We start from the raw sequence: 20,125 nt of genomic DNA on the forward strand, positions 1-20,125 counted from the left end.
AAATTTTTTAAAAAAAGAATACAGGCTTTCTTTAGCACTGAAAATTTTCCCAAATCAGTCCACGTTGTTGTTGTTTCTGTGTTCTGTCGAGTTGGAACTGACTCATAAGTGACCCTTCAGTCAATTTTCAGAGGCAGTAAATCACATGGAAGGAGACTGCCCATCCTTCTCCCACAGAGCAGCTGTTGGATTTGAACTATGGGCCTTTGGGATTGCAGCACAGCTTCTTACCACTAGGCTTCCAGAGCTCCCATACTGCCATGATGATGATGATGATGATATGTACCATCGAGTCACTTGTGACTCATAGTGACCCTGTGTACAAGAGCCCTAAACCCTGTTCTATCCTATGCCAACCTCACAGCCTCTGACACACCAACTCCTATTACCCCAATCACTGCAACGATCCATCTCATCAAGGGTCTTCCTCTCCTGTGCTGTCCCTCTACCCTCCCAAGCAATATGTCCCTCTCTAAGAACTGGTCACTCCTTGCAACATGCCCAAAGTATGTCAGACAAAGCTTCAGTATCCTTGCCTCCAAGGAGCAGCCCAGTTTCACCCTCTCCAGCACAAGCCTGTTGCATATTTGCCATCAGTTTATATAGAAAATATGTAATAACTAAATCCTCTTATGAATTAAATATTGCTTTTGTTGTTCTTATTATTATTAGATGACGTTGAATCAACTGTGATTCATAACTATCCCATAAACAGATTGGAAACTTGCCCTGTTCTACCCATCATCACAATCTCTACCATGCTCCTAGATAATCTGAAGCCCATTGGTTCTCTTAATTAAAGATAGTAGTTGCCTATATGTTGTTGTTAGGTGTCACCAAGTTCCCTATGACACTAAGAAACCCTGTGAACAACAGATCTGAACCTTCCCCTGTCCTGCACTATTCTTGTGATCTCTGACATCCTTGAGCCTGTTATTTCAGTCACTGTGTCAATCCATCTTGTTGAGGGTCTTCCTCTCTTGCTCTGACTGACCACCTTGCCCGGGATGATGTTTTTTTCAAAGGCTTCCCCTTCTAATAACATGCTCAAAATATGTGAACCAAAATTTCACTATCCTTCCGTCTGAGTTCTCTAAGGCCTATAAATTCCTGTACCATAGGTTACCTGCTCAACCCAAAATATTCTGTCAGAGACTGCCATCATTATTTCTGTTTCAGTCACAGTGGGCTCTTTGATAATACTTCTATCACCTAGGCATGCTCCATATTCAGGACTTTGTGCAGGCTATTTCTGCCTGGAATACTCTTTCCACCAGTTATTGTTGTCGATTGCCATTATGTTAAGAATGACTCAGAGAGACCCTATGAACAATACTCTAAGCCTTTCTATAACTATTCTCATTTCTCAAAGCTCAGTTTCCAGAAGCATGTAGTCATGCGTATTATTATTTTCTCAAGTGTTTCTCAGTGAAATCTACTATAAATACCATCTTTCTCTCTCACCCTACTCTCTCACCTTAATATGTCATCCTCTTTACCCACTATTTTTGGCTCTGCGTGCAGTTTATTTCTTTCTCCTACTCATGCCCATCTCATGTTGTATATGGCTTTCAGGACTCCATCCCCATGACACAGGCTTAAGGAGCAGCCTCTCTCTGGGCTGTTACCAGTGTTATGTCAATAAGTATACAAGTTCTTAGTGGGCAGTGGCCTTCGTGACCATAACATCTAGATTACTGTGTAGAACACATTAAGTAGTAGAAAAACATTCATTTTATAAACTAATGTATGGTCGACCCCACTCTCAGTCCGCATTGGATAGCCAACCATTAACGCATTTGACACATCCATGTCACAGGGTTCAGCCTCACAGCAACCACAAGCGACTGTGGGACGGCAACTTGTACACCAGGACTATATGACTTAGAGGAATGTCTGAACAAAAACAATGAAAGACTGGCCTGAGGGCCGCGAACTAAAAGTCACCCACCTTTGTCTTGGTCACATCATTTTCTCTTCACTGGGCCAGCTTATCTCTATCTCTCTCTCTTTCTCTTTCTGTTAAACAAGTGTGGAAGGAGGAGTGACATCCACTTCCATAATAGCTTGCCTCCGGAAACCCTATGAACTTGGAGAGAGGATGAAGGGCACCCAAGCGTCAAGGACTCTCCTTCATAGGGTCACTATGAGTCGCCTGCGACTCAACAGCACTTAACAACAACAACAACAATATATGGTCACTGTTGTTGACAGCACAACTCCTTACCACTAGGACATAAGTAGGTAGTTGGAAAGTACGAATTAAAAAATAAGAACAAAATCTCCATTTTCTTAGTGATGTTACTGATGGAATAGCTGCTGAGAATATTCTTTCAAGCTCAACTTCAGGTGGTTTTGCTCCCTGAACTCTTCCTGCTGCCAAATAAATGATTCTCCTTTCATTTGCTGTTTCATATACCAGCTAAGTAATAACATTTTTCTAAGTCAAGTTGTTCCTGGAAGATGCCAGGGAGCTCAGAGGATGACCTTGGATTAGAAGCCTGAACTCTATTGACAATTAATTCTCAAGAGCATTTACAGTCATCTCAGTAGGATTCTGTAGGGGGTGATATTCTTAGAAGGGGACAAGTCAAATGGTGTGTTTGCATAAACAGATATACAAAAACTGGCAAATGCTTCGAGAGGAAATTATATATCCTCTTCAGATCATATACCCCAAATGAAATTAACTATTGAAATGTGAAATATTCTTTTTGTTGTTATGTGTCATCGAATTGCTTATAACTCATAGCGACCCCATATACAACAGCCCTACACCCTGCACTATCCTGTGCCAATCTTGTCTCTAAAACACCTGCCCCCATTACTCCAGTCACTGAATCAATCCATCTCCTTGAGGGTCTTCCTTTCCTGTGCTGTCACTCCATCCTCCAAAGAATGACATCCCTCTCCAAGGACTGGTCCTGCCTTTCAATATGTCCTAAGTATGTTAGGTGAAGCTTCAGAATTCTTGGCTTCAAGGAGCAGCGTGGTCTCATCCACTCTAGGACAAATCTGTAAAATATGAAACAAATAATATTATATATTCAAAGTAAATTAACATATATTTCATATTAGTGTTGCTGTTGTTATGTGCCTTTGAGTCGTTTGCGACTCATAGCGACCCTATGTACAAGAGCCCTAAATGCCATTCTATCCTGTGCCAACCTTGCTGTCTCAAACACATTCATTCCCACCACTCCACTCACAGAATCGATCCATTTCATCGAGGGTCTTCCTCTCCTGGGCCGTCCCTCCACTCTCCCAAACATGATGTCCCTCTCCAAGGACCAGTCCCTCCTTGCAACATGCCCAAAGTATGTCAGACAAAGCTTCAGAATCCTTGCCTCCAAGGAGCAGCCCAGCTTCACCCTCTCCAGGACAAACCTGCTTGTTCTCCTAGCAGTCCATGGCATATTCAATACTCTTCTCCAGCACCACAACTCAAAGGCATCAATTTTCTTTCTATCATCCCCATTCACTGTCCAACTCTCCAATGCATAGCATGTAATTGCAAAGACTATAGCCAGGATCAGTCATACCTTAGCCTCCAGCCTGACATCGTTGCTCTTCAGTACTCTTGAGAGGTCCCTCACAGCTGACTTTCCCAATGCAATTCATCTCCTGATTTCCTGGCTGCTGTTACCAAGAGTGTTGACTGTGAAGCCAAGCAAACTGAAACTGTTAACTACATCAATCTCTTCACCATCCATACTGATGCTTCCAATTGGCCCAGGGGTGAGAATCTTTGTTTTCTTATTGAAGACTGTAGTCCTTGACTTCTGCAGCAAGCACTTCAGGTTCTCCTTAGTTTCAGCAAACAGAGTTGTGTCATCTGCATAATACAGGTTGTTGACGATTCTTCCACCAATCCTGATGCCACATTCCTCCTCGTACAGCCCAGCGTCTCAGATGGTCTGTTCTGCATACAGATTGAAAAGGTATGGAGACAAAATACATCCCTGACAGACCCCTTTCTTGATTTTGAACCATCCCGAATCTCCCTGCTCTGTTCTGACGACTGCCTCTTGTTCCAAGTATAGGTTTCGCATTAGCACAATCAAATGTTCTGGGATTCCCATTCTTCTCAGAGTCAGCCACAGCTTGTGATCCACACAGTCAAAATCCTTTGCATAGTCAATGAAGCACAGGCAGACATTCTTCTGGTATTCTTTGCCTTCTGCCAAGATCCACCTAACATTAACTATAATATCCCTAGTACCGCGACCTCTTCTAAATCCAGCCTGCACATCTGGCAGTTCTCTGTTGACATATTGTTCCAAACATTTTTGGATAATTTTCAGCAGAATCTTGCTTGCATGTGATATCAATTATATTGTTTGATAATGTCCACACTCTGTTGGGTCACCTTTCTTTGGAATGGGAACAAATATCGATCTCTTCCAGTCAGTTGGCCAGTGTAGGAAGGAAAATATTTTAATAAGCAGATTTCCCCCAATGCAATATGTCTCGATTTTTTGACTGCTGGTTTAAAGGTGTTGAATGTGGAACCGAGTAAGTAAAAATCATTGACAATTCCAATCTTTTATCCATCTATTATGATGATAAATATTGGACCAGTGATGTGGATTTTCATTTTCTTAATGTTCAAGTGTAATTCATATTGTAGGCTGACTCTTTGCTCTTCTGCAGTAAGTGCCTCAGGTCCTCTTCACTCCAGGGAGCAAGGTCGTGCCGTCTGTGTAAAGCATGTTGTTGATGTGCCTTCCATCAATCCTGATGCCACATTCTTCATAAAATCCAGCTTCCTGCATGATTTGTACAGTACACAGATTGTTGAATAGCTACGGATAAAATATACAGCCTTAACTTGCACTCTTCTTGATTTTAAACCATGCAGTGTTCCCTTCTTCTCCTCTGACAACAATTTCTTGAGCACAGTTAAGTGTCATGAGATTCTTATTCTTCTCAATGTCAGCCATAATTTGCTGTGATCAACATGTTCAACTGCTTTTGCATAGTCAATAAAACACAAATAGTCCTTCTTCTTGTATTTTCTCCTTTCTCCCAATATCCATCTGACCTCAGCAATGATATGTATAGTGCCACAACATCTTAAAAACCTGTCTTGAATGTTTGACAATTTCCTGTCAATGTTCTCTAACTGGTTTTTTTCTAATCTTCATAAAGATTTTGCTTGCATGTAATGTTAATGATATTTTTTTTCAATAATTTCCACATCCTATAGGATCACATTTTGGAATTGGGAGCAAATATAAATCTCTTCTAATCAGTTGTTGAGCTGTCTTCCAGGTATCTTGCCACAGCCTACTGAGCATATCCAGGACTGCATCTATTTATTGAACCATGTGAATATCTGTTTATTGAAGCATGTGAATTGGTATTCCATCAGTTCTTTGGGCCTTATTTTCTGCCAATGCCTTCAGTGTACCTTAAACGTCTCCTTTCACTACCATTGGTTCTTGATCATCTCCTGAAATGGTTCTATGTCAGCCAGTTCTTTCTGATAAAATGCTCCTGTGTATCTTCTTTAGATGTTCCCTGGATCATTCAAGATTTTGTCCATAACATCCTTCCATATTGCAACTTGAGGTTTGATTTTGGTTTTTGCTTCTTTCAGCTTGAGAAATGACAATAGGTTCTTCCTTTTTATTATCTAACTCCAAATCTTTCACATTCCTTTATAATATTTTGTTTTGTCTTCTTGCACTGCCCTTTGAAATCTTCTGTTCATACCATTTACTTGATGGTTTTCCTTTCTAACTTAACATTTTAATGCAATTTTCAGAGTCTCTTCTGACATCCATTTTGGTCTTTTCTTTTTTCCTTGTTTTAGCAATGACTTTTTGGTATCATTGACAGTTTCAATCTTCTCTCCCATCTCTTATGATATTAGCTATTGGCTCAGTAGCAGGAATTTTTGTCTTATTATTGAGACATAATCTCCCATCTCATATGATGTTAATTATTGGCTCAGTAGCAGGAATCTTTGTCTTCTTATTATTGAGACATAACATATTAAATGCTGTAGTTTTTTATCTTCTGCAGCAAACATCTCAAGTTTTCTTTGCTTTCAGCAAGCAAAGTTATATCATTTGAATAAAGCAAGTTGCTACTAAGTCTTCCTCTGATCCTAATGTCACATTCTTCTCCCTATAGTCCACTATTTTGAATTATTTAGTTGGCATACAGATTGAATAAATATGGAGAAAGAATATAGCCCTGCTGCACACTTTTTAAAATTTTAAACTGAGCAATGTTTCCTGTCTCTGCTCAGATACCAGCTTCTTTAACTAAGTATAGGTTTCATATACGCACAAGTAGGTGTTCTAGGATTCCCATTCTTCTCAATAACAGCTATAATTTGTTATGATCCATATAGTCAAAAGCACTTGCATAGTACATAAAACACAAATAACTAAAAAAAACACAAATAACTATCCCTCTGGTTCATAGGATGATTATGTGTCATACTTGACTTGGTATAACCTAACAATAAAAACAAACATTGAGCATAAAAGAAACCTATTGAAAGAGAAGGTATACTCAGCAAATATATAAAGTTCAGTGTTTCTAAAAAAAACCTAAGACGTTTAAGTTAAAAACAATTAAAGTGTATTTTTCACTATTATACTGCAAAATTTCTCTTTCGAAAGAACATTCAGTTTTGTTGGAGTTCAGGAGAAAAACACTCCCTACACATTTGAAATGTTGTACTCTACATTCTACATGCTACATGACATAGTTGAATTGTTTCAGCAGTAAAGGTGTGAAAAGACCAGCTGTGTTACATCACAGAAAGTTTTATTAAGACAAAAGAACTTCTTACCCTAGTCAGAATATCAAAATTTAACAGAACAGCAAGCAACAAATGCTGGCGAGGTTGTGGAGAAACTGGAACCCTTATTCACTTTTGGTGGGAATGTAAAATGGTACAACCACTGTGGAAGGCGGTGTGGCACTTTCTCAAAAAGTTGCAAATAGAGATACCATTTGACCTAGCAATCCCACTACTGGGAATATATCCCAAAGAGACCATAACTGACATCCAAGCAGATATATGCACACCCATGTTTATCACAGCTCTGTTCACAATAGCAAGGAGTTGGAAACAACCCAGATGCCCATCAACAAATGAATGGATAGAGAAGCTGTGGTATATTCACACAATGGAATACTATGCTGCATTGAAAAACAAGGAACTCATGCAATAGTATTCAAAATGGGTGAGCCTGGAGGACATTATGCTGAGTGAAATATCTCAGTCGCAAAAGGACAAATATTGCATGGTGCCACTGCTGTGAAATGGGACTGATATCAGGGTGGGGGTAAGACTGAGAAAAACTGGATAAATCGTGTATACTGCACTGAAACAGATGAGGGACTGAATAATTTAAAAGCGATGTATGGTAGGGTATTATGGTTATCACAAAAGTCCACAATTAAGGTTGCATAGTGGAATGTACTTGGGGCGGTGGGAGGGGTGTGGGGGGATTGTGTACCAGGGAGGGAGTCTTTCTTTTACTTTTGAAAGGGAGGAGCGAACTGGGGGGTGGGGGGAGAGAGCTGGGCGGGTAGAGAAGTGCAGCAATGAATGAATGGAAATCCAAATTCTCTGTAAATGTTCATTAAAATTATTTTTAAAAAAAGATTAATAAAAATGAAAATTAAAAAAAGACAAAAGAACTGGGAACAAAAGATGACATGGGACTCCCAGGTTTCCTGTGTAAGTGACATGTTGTTATTCTCAAGTACTGTCGCGTTGAATACAACCCATAGCAACCCTACGGACAACAGCTCTGAATGCGAGATCCTGAGCCAATCTCACTATCTCCAACACACCTATGCTCATCACCCCAGTTACTGTGTTAATCCATCTCATGCAGGGTGTTTCTCTCCTGTGCTATCCCTCGATCCTTTCAAGCATGATATGCTTCCCCAAAGACTGGTCCCTCTGGCCACATGCTCAAAGTATACGAGATGGAGTCTCAAAATCCTTGCCTCCAAGGAGCAGTTTGATTTCACCCTCTCCAGGACAGACCTGTTAGTTTTCTTGGCAGTCCATGGAATGTTCAAGTCTCTTCTCCAGCACCATAACTCAAAGGCATCAATTCTTCTTCTGTCATGTTTGGTCATTGTCCAGCTCTCTAATGTATAGCAAGTAATTGGGAAGACCATGGTCTGGATCAGGTGCACCTTAGTCTCTAGACTGACATCCTTGTTCTTTGGCACTCTAGAGAGATCCCTGACAGCAGATTTTCCCAATGTAATTCCTCTTTTGGTTTCCTGACTGCTGGTGCCAAGAGTGTTGATTGCGGAACAAGCTGAAATTGTTAACAATCTCAAACGCTTCTCCATCTATCATGATGCTGACAGTGGGCCCATTGGTGAGAATCTTCATTTTCTTCATGTTGAGCTTCAATTCATTTTGCAAATTTACCCTCTGAAGCCTTTGCTCCAAGAAAACAGGCTGAAACAGTTTTGTCAATTAAGGTGTGTCATCTGCATAACACAGGTTGTTGATGAGTCTTCTTGCAGCCCTGATGCCACATTCCTCCTCATAAAGTCCAGCCTCTCAAATGATCTATTCTGCATACAGATTGAAAAGGTATGGAGATAGAACACATCCCTGATGCACTCCTTGAACTAGGTTAAATTATCCATATACTTGGCCTTTCTCTTAACCAAGCTCATATCAAAGCTAATTTCTCTACATATGTATTAGATACCATTCTCTTCTATCAGCTAAAAAATATAGCTCCAGAAATTTGCTCTTTCCTCCTGTTATTGTTGTTGTTGTGTACCAGAGAATCATAAGTGACTCATAGCTGATCTGCTGGCTGATTTTCAGAGGCAGTTAATACTATGGGAGGAGATTGTCCATGCTTCTCCCACAGAGCAGCTGGTGGCCTCAAACCTCGTGCCCTTGTGATTACAGTGCAGCTTCTTGACTTGAGGCCACCAGAACACACTCCTGTTTTCTTCTACATAACAAAATTTTCTTTTGTTTACTGAACCATTACTGTGATGATTAAGGATATGTGTGAACTTGGTTGCCCATGATCCACTGATTGGACAGTAATGATGTAAACATTTCCCTGATGAAGTCTGATGTTTTGTAATCACCTCCATGAAGAGATTGGTTATGGGTTTGTTTGAGAAGTGACAATCAGTTGGAAGGGAATTTCCTTAGGAGTGTGGCCCACATCAAATATATATGGAAGTCTGATAAATTTCTTTTACATTTTGCTCATTATGGATCCTGCATCTGGCTCCTTGCTAGCCTCTGGCTCTTTGGACTAAACCAGTGGCCTCTTATAGTGCCTCTCTGTCTAGGATTCATGAGCCTCAAAAGCCTACTGTCTGACCTGCTGGTCTTAGATTTGTCAATGCCTGCAGACACATGAATCAGAAAAAGCCTCTAGCCTGACATCTAGTCTGTGAATTTGAGATTTACCAACCTCTACAAGCGTTTCCTTGAGATAAATCCCTTTGTGTGTGTGTTTTTCTTCTCTAGAAAATCAATAATTTATCTTTTAATTATTTATTAATAATTATCTAAGATAATTCATGTACTTCCACAAAAATTATATTGTTTCTCCTAACTTTAAAAAATACAAAAGAAAAGCAATTTTGTTCTGCGCTGGTTTCTTCACCAGAGCCCACTCCATGTATTTGTTGCTGCTTGCAGCAAACATTCTTGTGAGAACTATCCCTGTAGTGATCTCTACTTTCTCTCTCTCCTTGTTCCCTAGTAAACCTATTGTCTTTCAATTTTTCATTCCCGTAATTATTCCCACATTTCCATTGACTGTGTAGTTACTGACCTTCACATGCTGAACTCAATGATCATTGCTTAGTTATTGTCTTACTTGACCTATTAGCAATATTTGGTACATTTAATAACTTCCTCCCTCCTTGAAGGAGCATCTTCATGTGCTTTCTTTATTTTCTCCCTCCTAAGCTTCTTCTCCTTTCTCTATTTTCCCTCTAAACTCTTAGTGTCGGAGCACCCCAGAGCTCAGTCCTTGCTCCTACTCTCTGTCTACATTTACTCCGTTGGTGACCCCAGCTAATCATGTAGCTATAAATATTTACGAACCAATGACTTATACATTTCTAACTCTATTCATACAGTTTGTCCCAGATCAAGATTCAACTTTCCATGTGATGTTTTCATTTCTGTGTTCCCATAGACTGAATTGTTGGTTTCCCTCTACAAGCCTGCTTTACCTCCTAACTTCTGACTTTGGCCAAGATGGCAACATCATGTTTCCAGCTCTAGAATCTGTCATTCCTCCTCTAAAGCCCTCCATTCCTACAACAATGACTAAGTAACATGACCAAGGCTACTCCATTAGTCTATGACACAGCTGGGACCCCAGAATCAACAACCAAAGGACTGTGTTCCTATTTACCACATGGACAGATGCATATATTCAGAAGTTTACAAGATAGTTTTGTCTGGTAGGATCCCTGTTTATTACATACATGCATGCAGAGAGCACTGGCAGCCTAGTGGTAAGAACCTGTGCTGCAATCCCAGAGGCACATGATTCAAACCTACCAATTGCTCTGTGGGAGATGCATGGGCAATGGCAAAAGGATGGGTAGTCTCCTCTCATGCAATTTACCACCTCTGAAAACCCACTGAAGGATCAGCTATGAGTCAGGTCTGATGCAATGACATACAACAACAACAATGCTCTTGGTAACAGCAGTCAGGAGATTCAGAGACAGATTGCATTGAGAAAGTCTGCTGTCAGGGACTTCTCCAAAGTACTGAAGAACAATGATGTCAGTTTGAAAACTAAGGTGTACCTGATGACTCAAGCCAAGGTCTTTTTCATCACTTGCTATGCATCTGACAGATAGACAATGAAAGAGGATGTCAGAAGAATTGATGCTTTTGAACAGTGGTCTTGGAGAAGAGTACTAAATATCCCATGGACTGCCAAAAGAACAAACGGATATGTCTTAGAGAAAGTGCAGCCAGAGTGTCCAATGGAGGCAAAGATGGCAAAGCTTTGTCTTACATACTTTGGGCATATTGTTGCTATTGTTATGTGTAATCGAGTTCCCCAGTTGCTGTGTCCATTCATCTCATCTGGGGTCTTCCTCTCCTGTGCTTTCCTTCCATCCTTCCAAGCATAATATCTTTTTCCAAGGACTGGTCCCTCCTGGCCATGTGTCCAAAGTATGTGAAATGGAGCCTCAAAATCTGTGCCTCCAAGGAGAAACTTGGTTTCACCCTCTCCAAGACAGACTTCTTTGTTCTCTTGGTGGTCCATGATATAGTCAATACTCTTCTTCAACACCACAACTCAAGGCATCAATACTTCTTCTGTTATTCTTAGTCACCGTCCAGCTTTCTGAGGCATAAGAAGTAACTGTGAAGATCATGGCTTGGTTCAGATGCACCTTAGTCTCTAGACTAACTTCATCCCTTTTTAGCACTTTGGAGAGATCCCTGACAGTAGACTTTCCCCAACACAATTTGTCTTCTATTTTGACAAATTCATACTTGGTACCAGGAGCAAGGAAGTCAGAAAAAGTTTGCACTGGGAAACTCTGCAGTCAGGGACTTCTCCAAATTACTGAGGAGCAATGAGGTCAGTTTGAGGACTAAGATGCACCTGATTAAGGCATAGTCTTTTCAGTCACTTGCTATGCATCTGAAAGCTGCACGGTGATTAAGGATGACAGAAGAATTGGTTCTTTTGGCCTGTGGGTTGGAAAAAAATACTGAACATCCCATGGACTACCAAAACAGGTATGTCTTGGAGAAGGTGAAGCCAGAGTACTCCTTGGAGTTAAAAATGATAACGCTTCGGTGGCTGCCCCTCCCCCGTTCCCCCAGCCTGATCATGGGGCCTGGGCTACTCAGAAGCCGAGCTGGGCTGCAGGGTACCGACGCAGGGCTCTCCCCAGAGTCACGGTCAGCCGGGCCCCCGGGCTTTCTCGGAAGGTGACCAACTCTGCAGACGAAATTCAACAGCGAGGCCCCGCCATGAAGGTGAAGATCAAGTGCTGGACTGGTGTGGCCACTTGACTCTGGGTAGCCAACGACGACGTCGAGAACTGTGGCATCTGCTGGATGGCCTTCAACGGCTGCTGCCCAGACTGCAAGGTTCCGGGCGACGACTGTCCGCTGGTGTGGGCCAGTGCTCGCACTGCTTCCACATGTACTGCATCCCCAAGTGGCTGAACGCGCAGCAGGTGCATCAGCACTGTCCCATGTGCCGGCAGGAGTGTAAGTTCAAGGAGTGAGGTCCCTTCTTCCCCCCATGGGGCTCAGCCTGGACTCCTGGTCAGCCCCACCTCCGCCTCTGGGGGCTCACTCCTTCAGTCCAATCTGGACTCACTGTCAGCCTCACTCTCTACCTCCACTTTGGGGGGCTCATTCCTGCCCCGCCCTGAGGAAAGATCATTCCCCCCCTGTCAGCCTGGGCTCACTGTCCACTCCATGCTGTACTACCTCTACTGGGGGACTAATTCTCAGTCTCGCTCTCCAGGGTCACTCTCCTACCCACTTGGTGTGGGCTCATTCCCCTAGCTCAGTCTGGATTCACTGTCCACTCCCCAGGGTCATTACCCAGCTCACTCTAGACTCATTGGTCACCTATCCCAACCCCAGGAATTCATTCTCCAGCCCAGCCTGGACTCGCTGTCTGTCTCGATCCCCAGCTGGACTGAGAATCCCTGTGGCTGTACTGGGATCTAGAGCCTTTGAGGGGACAGCTCCCTTCTAGCTGTGCTAGGTTGAAACCAGGACAGCGTTTGTTTTTCCTGTGACAAGTTGACACACTTAATCATAGTACTCACACATAATAAGTGGTACTCAGTAAAGTCTCTGGACATCCAAGGGAAAAAAAAGCTTCATCTCATCTATTTTGGGCACGTTAGGAGTGGCTATTCCTTGGAAAGGGACATTATGCTTAGAAAAATGGAGGGTCAGGGGGAGCTCTGGTGGCCTAGTGGCAAGGAGCTGCAACTACAATCCCAGAGGCGAACGGTTCGAATCCACCAGATAGATGCTCTGCCAGGTAAGGAGGGACAATCTCCTCCTGTACCAGTCAGATCTGATTTGACAATACACGCACACAAAAATAATAAAAAAATTTTAAAAAAAGAAAAAATGGAGGGTCAGTCAGAGAGGAAGGCCCTCCACTAGTTGAATTGACACAGTCACTGCAACAATGGGCACAAATATGTCAGAAATGATGAGGCCGGCACAGGATAGGACAGAGTTTTGAGATCTGTTGCTCTCAATCCAGAAGCACTGAACAGCAACTTGTAAGAAAATGCCTGAAAGCATAAGCTCCAAACATACTAGTAGCATAACGAAAAAAATCAGAGTCCAATATTTTAAATATTTTTATCTGTATAGTTACTATTTCTAGCAATAAAAAGTATTATGTATAAGGAAGACATTATAACAGATTTTTTTCCAATTCAGGATTCTAGATTAATTTGATTTCCTTTAATAATCAATCCTCTGTTTCATAAACATGGCTTTGAAACACTTCATTCTGTTTCAACTATTCATGCTGAGAATTTACATTTCTACCCCAGGGTCATACTTGACTAGATGGCACCTAACAACAACAGCCGCAGAGATACTGAATCAGAATCCACATTTTTATAAGATTCTAGGAGGTTGTGCCAGAATCCATGGGTTTGAAGCTCTGTTTCTCTATAATGTCATTCCTTACACTTTCAGGTTCTTCAAGCCTTATGTCAAGGATATTTTCAGGTGAGTTTCAGACACAGATGGACTGTTGATCTATGAGAGCACATCTTACAATATATGCAGTTCCTTTTCACTTCACAGTGAAAATGAGAGAAGTATGTTGGTGGATTTGTCCTAATCTGATGAAATATCCATATAACTGGCACTCCTTTTGCTATGTCCTAAATAGATATTTCCTGAACATGAACATTCCCTAACTTCTGTTTATTGTTGTTGTTGTTGTGTACCGTAGAGTCAGAACTGACCCATGGCTGACCCTCCAGCAGGTTTCCAAAGGTAGTTAATTGCATAGGAGGAGATTACCCATCATTCCCCTGCAGAGCAGCTGGTGGCCTCAAATTGTACGCCTTCAGGATTGCAGCACAGCTTCTTGCTACTAGGCCACCAGAGCCTTGACCTCTATTTAGTAAGTATGAATAACTTTTCTACTTCACAAGCCAGGTTTCAAAACTATTAGTTGTTAATGAAGTCCAAAAGAAAACAAGCATGAACATGTTTTCTCCCTTCTGAGGAAAAACACACGGACTAGAAAAGGAATCTTCAAGGTTAAAGTGGCTGGAGCTTGGCATTAAATATTGCACGTAATTGGCTTCCATTTGTTGGAATGAATGCAAAATCTCTGGGCAAAGGAAGGGGAGGGAAGAATACTTGTGTGTGGGAAAAGAAACAAATTTCCAGTTTCTGATTATTACAATGACTTACTCAGAGTTCTCTTTGAACAAATATTGGGAAACAGTTAAAAATTCTAGCCTGTACAAGGTTCACTAAAGAACTTTAAGGAGAAGTCTATCCTATTGTTCTTAAGTGGAAACTTTGTTAATCTTTTGTAACAAAGAGAGTAACAATATAAAACATTTCCTTCTCTTTGTGATTACTTTTACATCCTTGTTATTTCTCTGGGAAGTTGTTCTATGCAACATAAAACAAACAAATCATGTGGTTTGGATGGTTTCCCCATAATAAGCCATGCCCTCAAACAAGTCACTGAAAGAAAATCCTGTTCTTCACCAGGAACAAGACTATACTTGGTCTTTACAGTTCTGATAAGTGATCTGGCATCAGCAAAGTTTGATATAATTAATACCATAATACTTAATTTGGCTTGCATTTGATAGTTTCTAAATTACCTTTATATCTTTTCTTTCAAAGTGATATTTGTTAAGAGTATTTAGTATACTTTGGACTGCCAAGATCAAAGAAATTTGTCCTGGAAGAAATAAACTGAGAAGGCTGCTTCGAGGCAGGATGGCAAGACTTGTTTCATACTTTGAGCATGTGGCTTATGGTAAGGAGTTGTGCTGCCAACCCAAGGGACACGGTTCAAATCCACCTGCTGCTCCATTGGGGAAAGATGGGCAATCTCCTGCCACGTGGTCTACTGACTCTGAAAACACACTGGAGGGTCAGTAAGAGCTGGTCACAACTCGGCAGTACATAACAACAGTGCCTGGGAAAGGGAAGCATGTTTGGTTAGAGGGTCAGAGAAAAAGAGAAAGGCTCTAAATGACATGCACTGGTACAGTGGCTGCAGTGTGGACTCAAGCACAGCCTCCATCGTGAGGATGGCGCAGGACCACGTGGGGTTTTGTGCGGTCGCAAGTAAGGTCACTGTGAGTTGGAACCAATCGACGGCACCTGGCAACAACAAAGTATCTTTATATGCATGCATCCAGTTGATTTTCATGACACCCTGGAGGAGAAGATAATACTATTATCCCCATTTTAGAAATAAAGAAAATGGAATTCAGGAAGACGAAGCTGCCTGCTCTGGGTCATTTAGTTGATGGAGTTCAGAAGGGTCATCTTTTAATCTTCCTAGTTACAGTAGGGTTTGGCTCATATTGGACAGCTGAAGATAGAAGGTAATTCCTGTTTTCAAAGAAAAGGGGAATAGCTGCATTGTAACATCTTCAAAACCTTGAGTTAATGTCTATTTTCTTTTCAGATTCCCGTCTATATGCCTTCATCACTTGATGGCCAATAAATCCTGTCTATACTGCGCATCACTTTGGGCATGAGTCCTGGGAGAAATACTTTGCCAGGAGCAACCAGTTCTTGAAGAAGTACATCATGCAGGAAAGGGTAGAGAGTCAGCACAGAAGGGGAAGATCCCCAATGAGATGACCTGACACAGTGACTATAGCAATGGGGCAGATGTGTCAGAGACAGTGGGGATGGCTCGGGACAGGAGTGGCATCCACTTCCTAAACAACATGCCTCTGGAAACTATGAACTTTGATAAATGCTGATAGGTATAGAAAGACTTCAGGCTTTTTGTTCTTGGGGTCTTTATGAGTCGTGCCTGACTCGATAGCAATCAACAACAACAACATGAGTCATAATTGGCTCGATGGCACATAACAGCAAAAACAACTAACCACTCATCAAGGTATATAGGTAGGTTAAATGTTGGATTGCATTTAAACCCCACCAACTGTTCAGAGAGAGAAGGATGAGGCGGTTTCCTGATTCACAGCCTTGGAAACCTAGTGAAGGAAGGGATGAGAATCGACTCATGACTCTGGGGCTGTGTGTTTGTTTTCATAGCACCCACTAGGGTTCCTGGATGGTGCAAATAGTTAACAGACTCGGCTACCCTTTAAAGGTTGGAAATTTCAGTGAATGAGATGTACCTCACAAAAAAGACCTGGCAATGTATTGGGAAAATCAGCCATTAAAAACCCTAGGGAGCACGGTTCTACTCTGACACATGTGGGGTCATCGTGAGTCAGAATCCACTCTGTAGCAACGAGTTGCTGTTCAAGGATAAACTGTCCAACCGTATTCTAAATTCATTTCCCTCAAATGAAAAATTTCTCTTTCCTCGTATTCAAACAGCACACACTTCTTTTCCCAAAATTATTTCCCTCACAGGTGACCTCTTCTGAATGTTTTCTACTGTAAAACCACATTTTAGTTATAAGTAGTCAAATTTATATTCTCAGTCTCCCCCAGAATCCATTCCTTCACTTTCTTGCCTTAACTGATACCTGGCTTTCCACCAAGGACATCATCATATAGGCCTTGACAAGCTAACACTACACATTATCCCATCTCACAGTATGCTGAACAGGAATATGGAGCAGAATTACCAGTCTACTTGAGGGTAACCACAATCCCAGGTGTGTCCATGCCTATTTACATGCAGCTCCCTGTTCTGTCCTCTACCTCTTTGAGGAAGTCTGCTTGTCATAATTTTCAACCGTCTAGGTCATCTCCTATTCCAACCCCCTCTAGGTCCACTAAGAGTTTCAGCATTTGGCTAGCAAATGCTCCCAGATGCCCCAGATGCCTACGGCCATCATTGATAACTTCAGGGAAGGGTTTTCAAATGCTTCATTCTGGTTTGACTTCCTGGTGATAATCTGCATTTTCACTCCAAATATATTGCATCAGAATTTACATTCAATAAGATCTCCATGTGATTCTTAAATATCCCTGGATATGTCAAAAATGATTCCAAGAAGATGCCTGGATTTCCATCTTTTGCTGCTCTTCCTCTTTAACCACCTGCTCCTGGGCAAAGTCCTGACTCAAGGTTCACACAGAACTTCTGAAATTGGAACGTCGCTGACAGCACCTGCTCCAGCAGCTTTCAGAGACTCTTAGCTACTTGATAATGTCTATATTGACCGTTCCCTCTTCAACTCAACTGTCCTTGCTTTTATACTTTCTTCCTTCTAAACCCCAAGCCCATTGCTGTTGAGCTAATTCCTACTCATGATGACACCATGCATTTTACAGTACAGCAGCTCCAGAGAGTTTTCTTGGCTGTAATCTTTATCGAAGCAAAGTTCCAGGTCTTTCTTCTTCAGTGTTTCTGGCCCTCTGATATCTTCACAATTAGACAGGATTAATGGAATTACTAATGTCTATTGTTCTGAAGGCAGGAACTGCAGGGGTTAGCATGGATACTTCCTAGAAAAAGCTAGAAGGCAGGAACAGACTTTTCCCAGAAGACAAAATATTCATGGCTTAGAGACACAGCAGAAGTTCATTCTCACTAGTAACTACATACTGCATATTAAAAACAACTAGGCAATATTACAGGATTGTTTCACTAAATAATTGCTGAGTGGATTCGAATTATGAACTTTGACGTTAGCAATCTATGACACACTGTTTACACCTCACCCAGGGGTCTTTGAGCCCTAAATGCTCCTCAATTCCCTGAATTGTTTCTGGATATTCACTACAGCCTTCAGTGTCATCTTGCTCCACTTCCAACTAACTCCTATGATTAACCAGTGGTTAAGAGCCTAAGCTTGGAAGTCAGCCTCTCTGAGTTTGAAGCCATTCAGTGATTTCACTTCGGCAAGTCATTTTTTCAGGCAATAGTTTTCTGTTCTAGAAAATAATAGTTGTTGTTGCCATTAAGTCCTGTCAAGACATAGATGACTCATAGCAACCCTACGAATGAAAAGTTATGAACATGTATAACTTTCATCTTTTCTCTAAGTTCATAGAGTTTCTGCAGATAAGCTATTTTGGAAGTGGATGTCACTTATGAAAACTAACTGAGATAACATATGTTAAGTCCTTAAAATACTGCTCAAAACTCCTCAAACTCATCACCGTCAAGAACCGTCATCAAGTCAGAACCAATTCACAGTTGCTCCTCCAGCAGGCTTTCAGAGGCTGTGAATCTCATGGGAGGAGGAGACTGCCCATCTTCCTCCTGCAGAACCACTGGTGGATCAGAACCAGCAGGGAAGCACTGCCCTTGAGGTAGCAGCACATCTCCCTATAGACTAGACCACCAGAACTCCTTCACATAAAACCCATCGAGGTCGGGTGTGAACCCTCCCATAGCCGACCAGCCATTGGGCTGCCAAGGCTGTGAATCCCGTGGCAGATTACCCATCTTTCTCCTGCAGAGCTGCTGGTGGATTCAAACCAACAGAGAAGCAATTGGCAGCACAACTCACCATGGACGAAGCTGCCAGAGATCCCTGCAGAACACACAAGTGTTCCGTAAACGACTGCTATGTCCACTGCTTGGTACCATTTCTAAAAACAAAACGGACCACACAGCCAGGTTAACAAATAGTAAATACATACCCAATCTGCATCACAGACTAAACACAAACCAATACAAATATCTTTCCTACCCCCTGGGTACGCACCTCAGCAGCCAGCCAGTCACTGCCAAGCATGGGCTTATTCTTCTCCTGTGACTGCTCACCCACCTCACCATCCAGTGGCTGCCCAGCCCGGTGGTCCCCCTTGGAGAGGGAGGCATCTACCGCTGCCAGGAGGAAGCCATGGGTCACTTTCAAGCTGTAACGATGAAACAAACTGGCACTGGAAGTGGGGCAAGGAGACCTTTTCGGGAGGTGTACAGACCATAAGAATAAGATTGCATTTTATTGTTTTTGCTTGTTTGTGTCTGAAAATAGAAAAGGTGTTAATTGTGAAAGGAAAAATGGGTTCGTAAAAGGCCACAAGATTCAGTGACCTGAGGCCAAGAAAGTGTGCGAATCGCTGATGTTGGAGACTTGGCAGATGTAAACATGGCTTTCATTAACTTGGCCTTTTTTCTTCAGTAAAAGGAATCTGCATTTAAATGATTAACTAGATTTGATATTAGAAAATTGTTAAACGTGAGTGAACACTCATGGCACAGACACAGGCTTTAGACACTCTGTGGGCTCTTTCAGTCTCTGGAGAGGGGACAGACAGGTGGTCATCATGATTTAAAATGTTACTCCCTGCCCTGTATACCCCTGTCACTCAGTGAAAACCCAGGCTCACACAAAATGGGAACAAGTCATAATTGAGGACTCTTCTGCATGAACCTTTCAAAAGCCGAAAGAAATGCAGAAGGTTTGCACATTACTAATCTGAAAAAGATGGTTGGGTAAGGTTGCTTCTATTAAAGTTACAAATCATAATGTGTTAATTTCCTATTGAAAAATTCATTTTTTAAAAAACCTTTCATTCTTACTACAATAAAAACTGAAGAAAGAATTAAGAAAACCTACTAATTAGAAAAACATGTAAGTAATCATTAAAAATTGCAAACTCTAATCATGTAATGGATACCACTCAACTGTGGGAACCAACAAAAACCCAATGTGTTCTATTATTTGACCACCATACACTTCCCAGCCCACTGTTAGCATGTTATCTTAATTATTTTATATCTTTCCAGGTGTGTGTTTTTCATACTTTATGTTTTTCCAAGCAACTAAAAAGTAAGCTTCAGACATCATAACTATTTATCCTATACTTTAGTATATCTTTTTGCTACAATCTCAAAACCATTATCATGTCCAAGGAAAATAACATCAACTAATGTGGAGTTTGCTGTGATACTGAACCTTCTGCTATTGGGGTATCAAATACCATAATGGTTTCCCAATGTGGACAGTGTTTGGTGGAATTCCC

At 41.6% G+C, this 20,125-nt stretch overlaps 1 pseudogene; it reads left to right on the plus strand.

Annotated features, from left to right (window-relative positions):
• The first annotated feature begins 11,992 nt into the window (after positions 1–11,992).
• Positions 11,993–12,252, plus strand: LOC102872324 (annotated as a pseudogene).
• Positions 12,253–20,125: the final 7,873 nt, after the last annotated feature.

Source organism: Elephantulus edwardii, unplaced genomic scaffold, assembly GCF_000299155.1.
Source record: "Elephantulus edwardii isolate Elephantulus edwardi_28Jun2011 unplaced genomic scaffold, EleEdw1.0 scaffold00002, whole genome shotgun sequence".
In the NCBI taxonomy this organism is placed as follows: domain Eukaryota; kingdom Metazoa; phylum Chordata; class Mammalia; order Macroscelidea; family Macroscelididae; genus Elephantulus; species Elephantulus edwardii.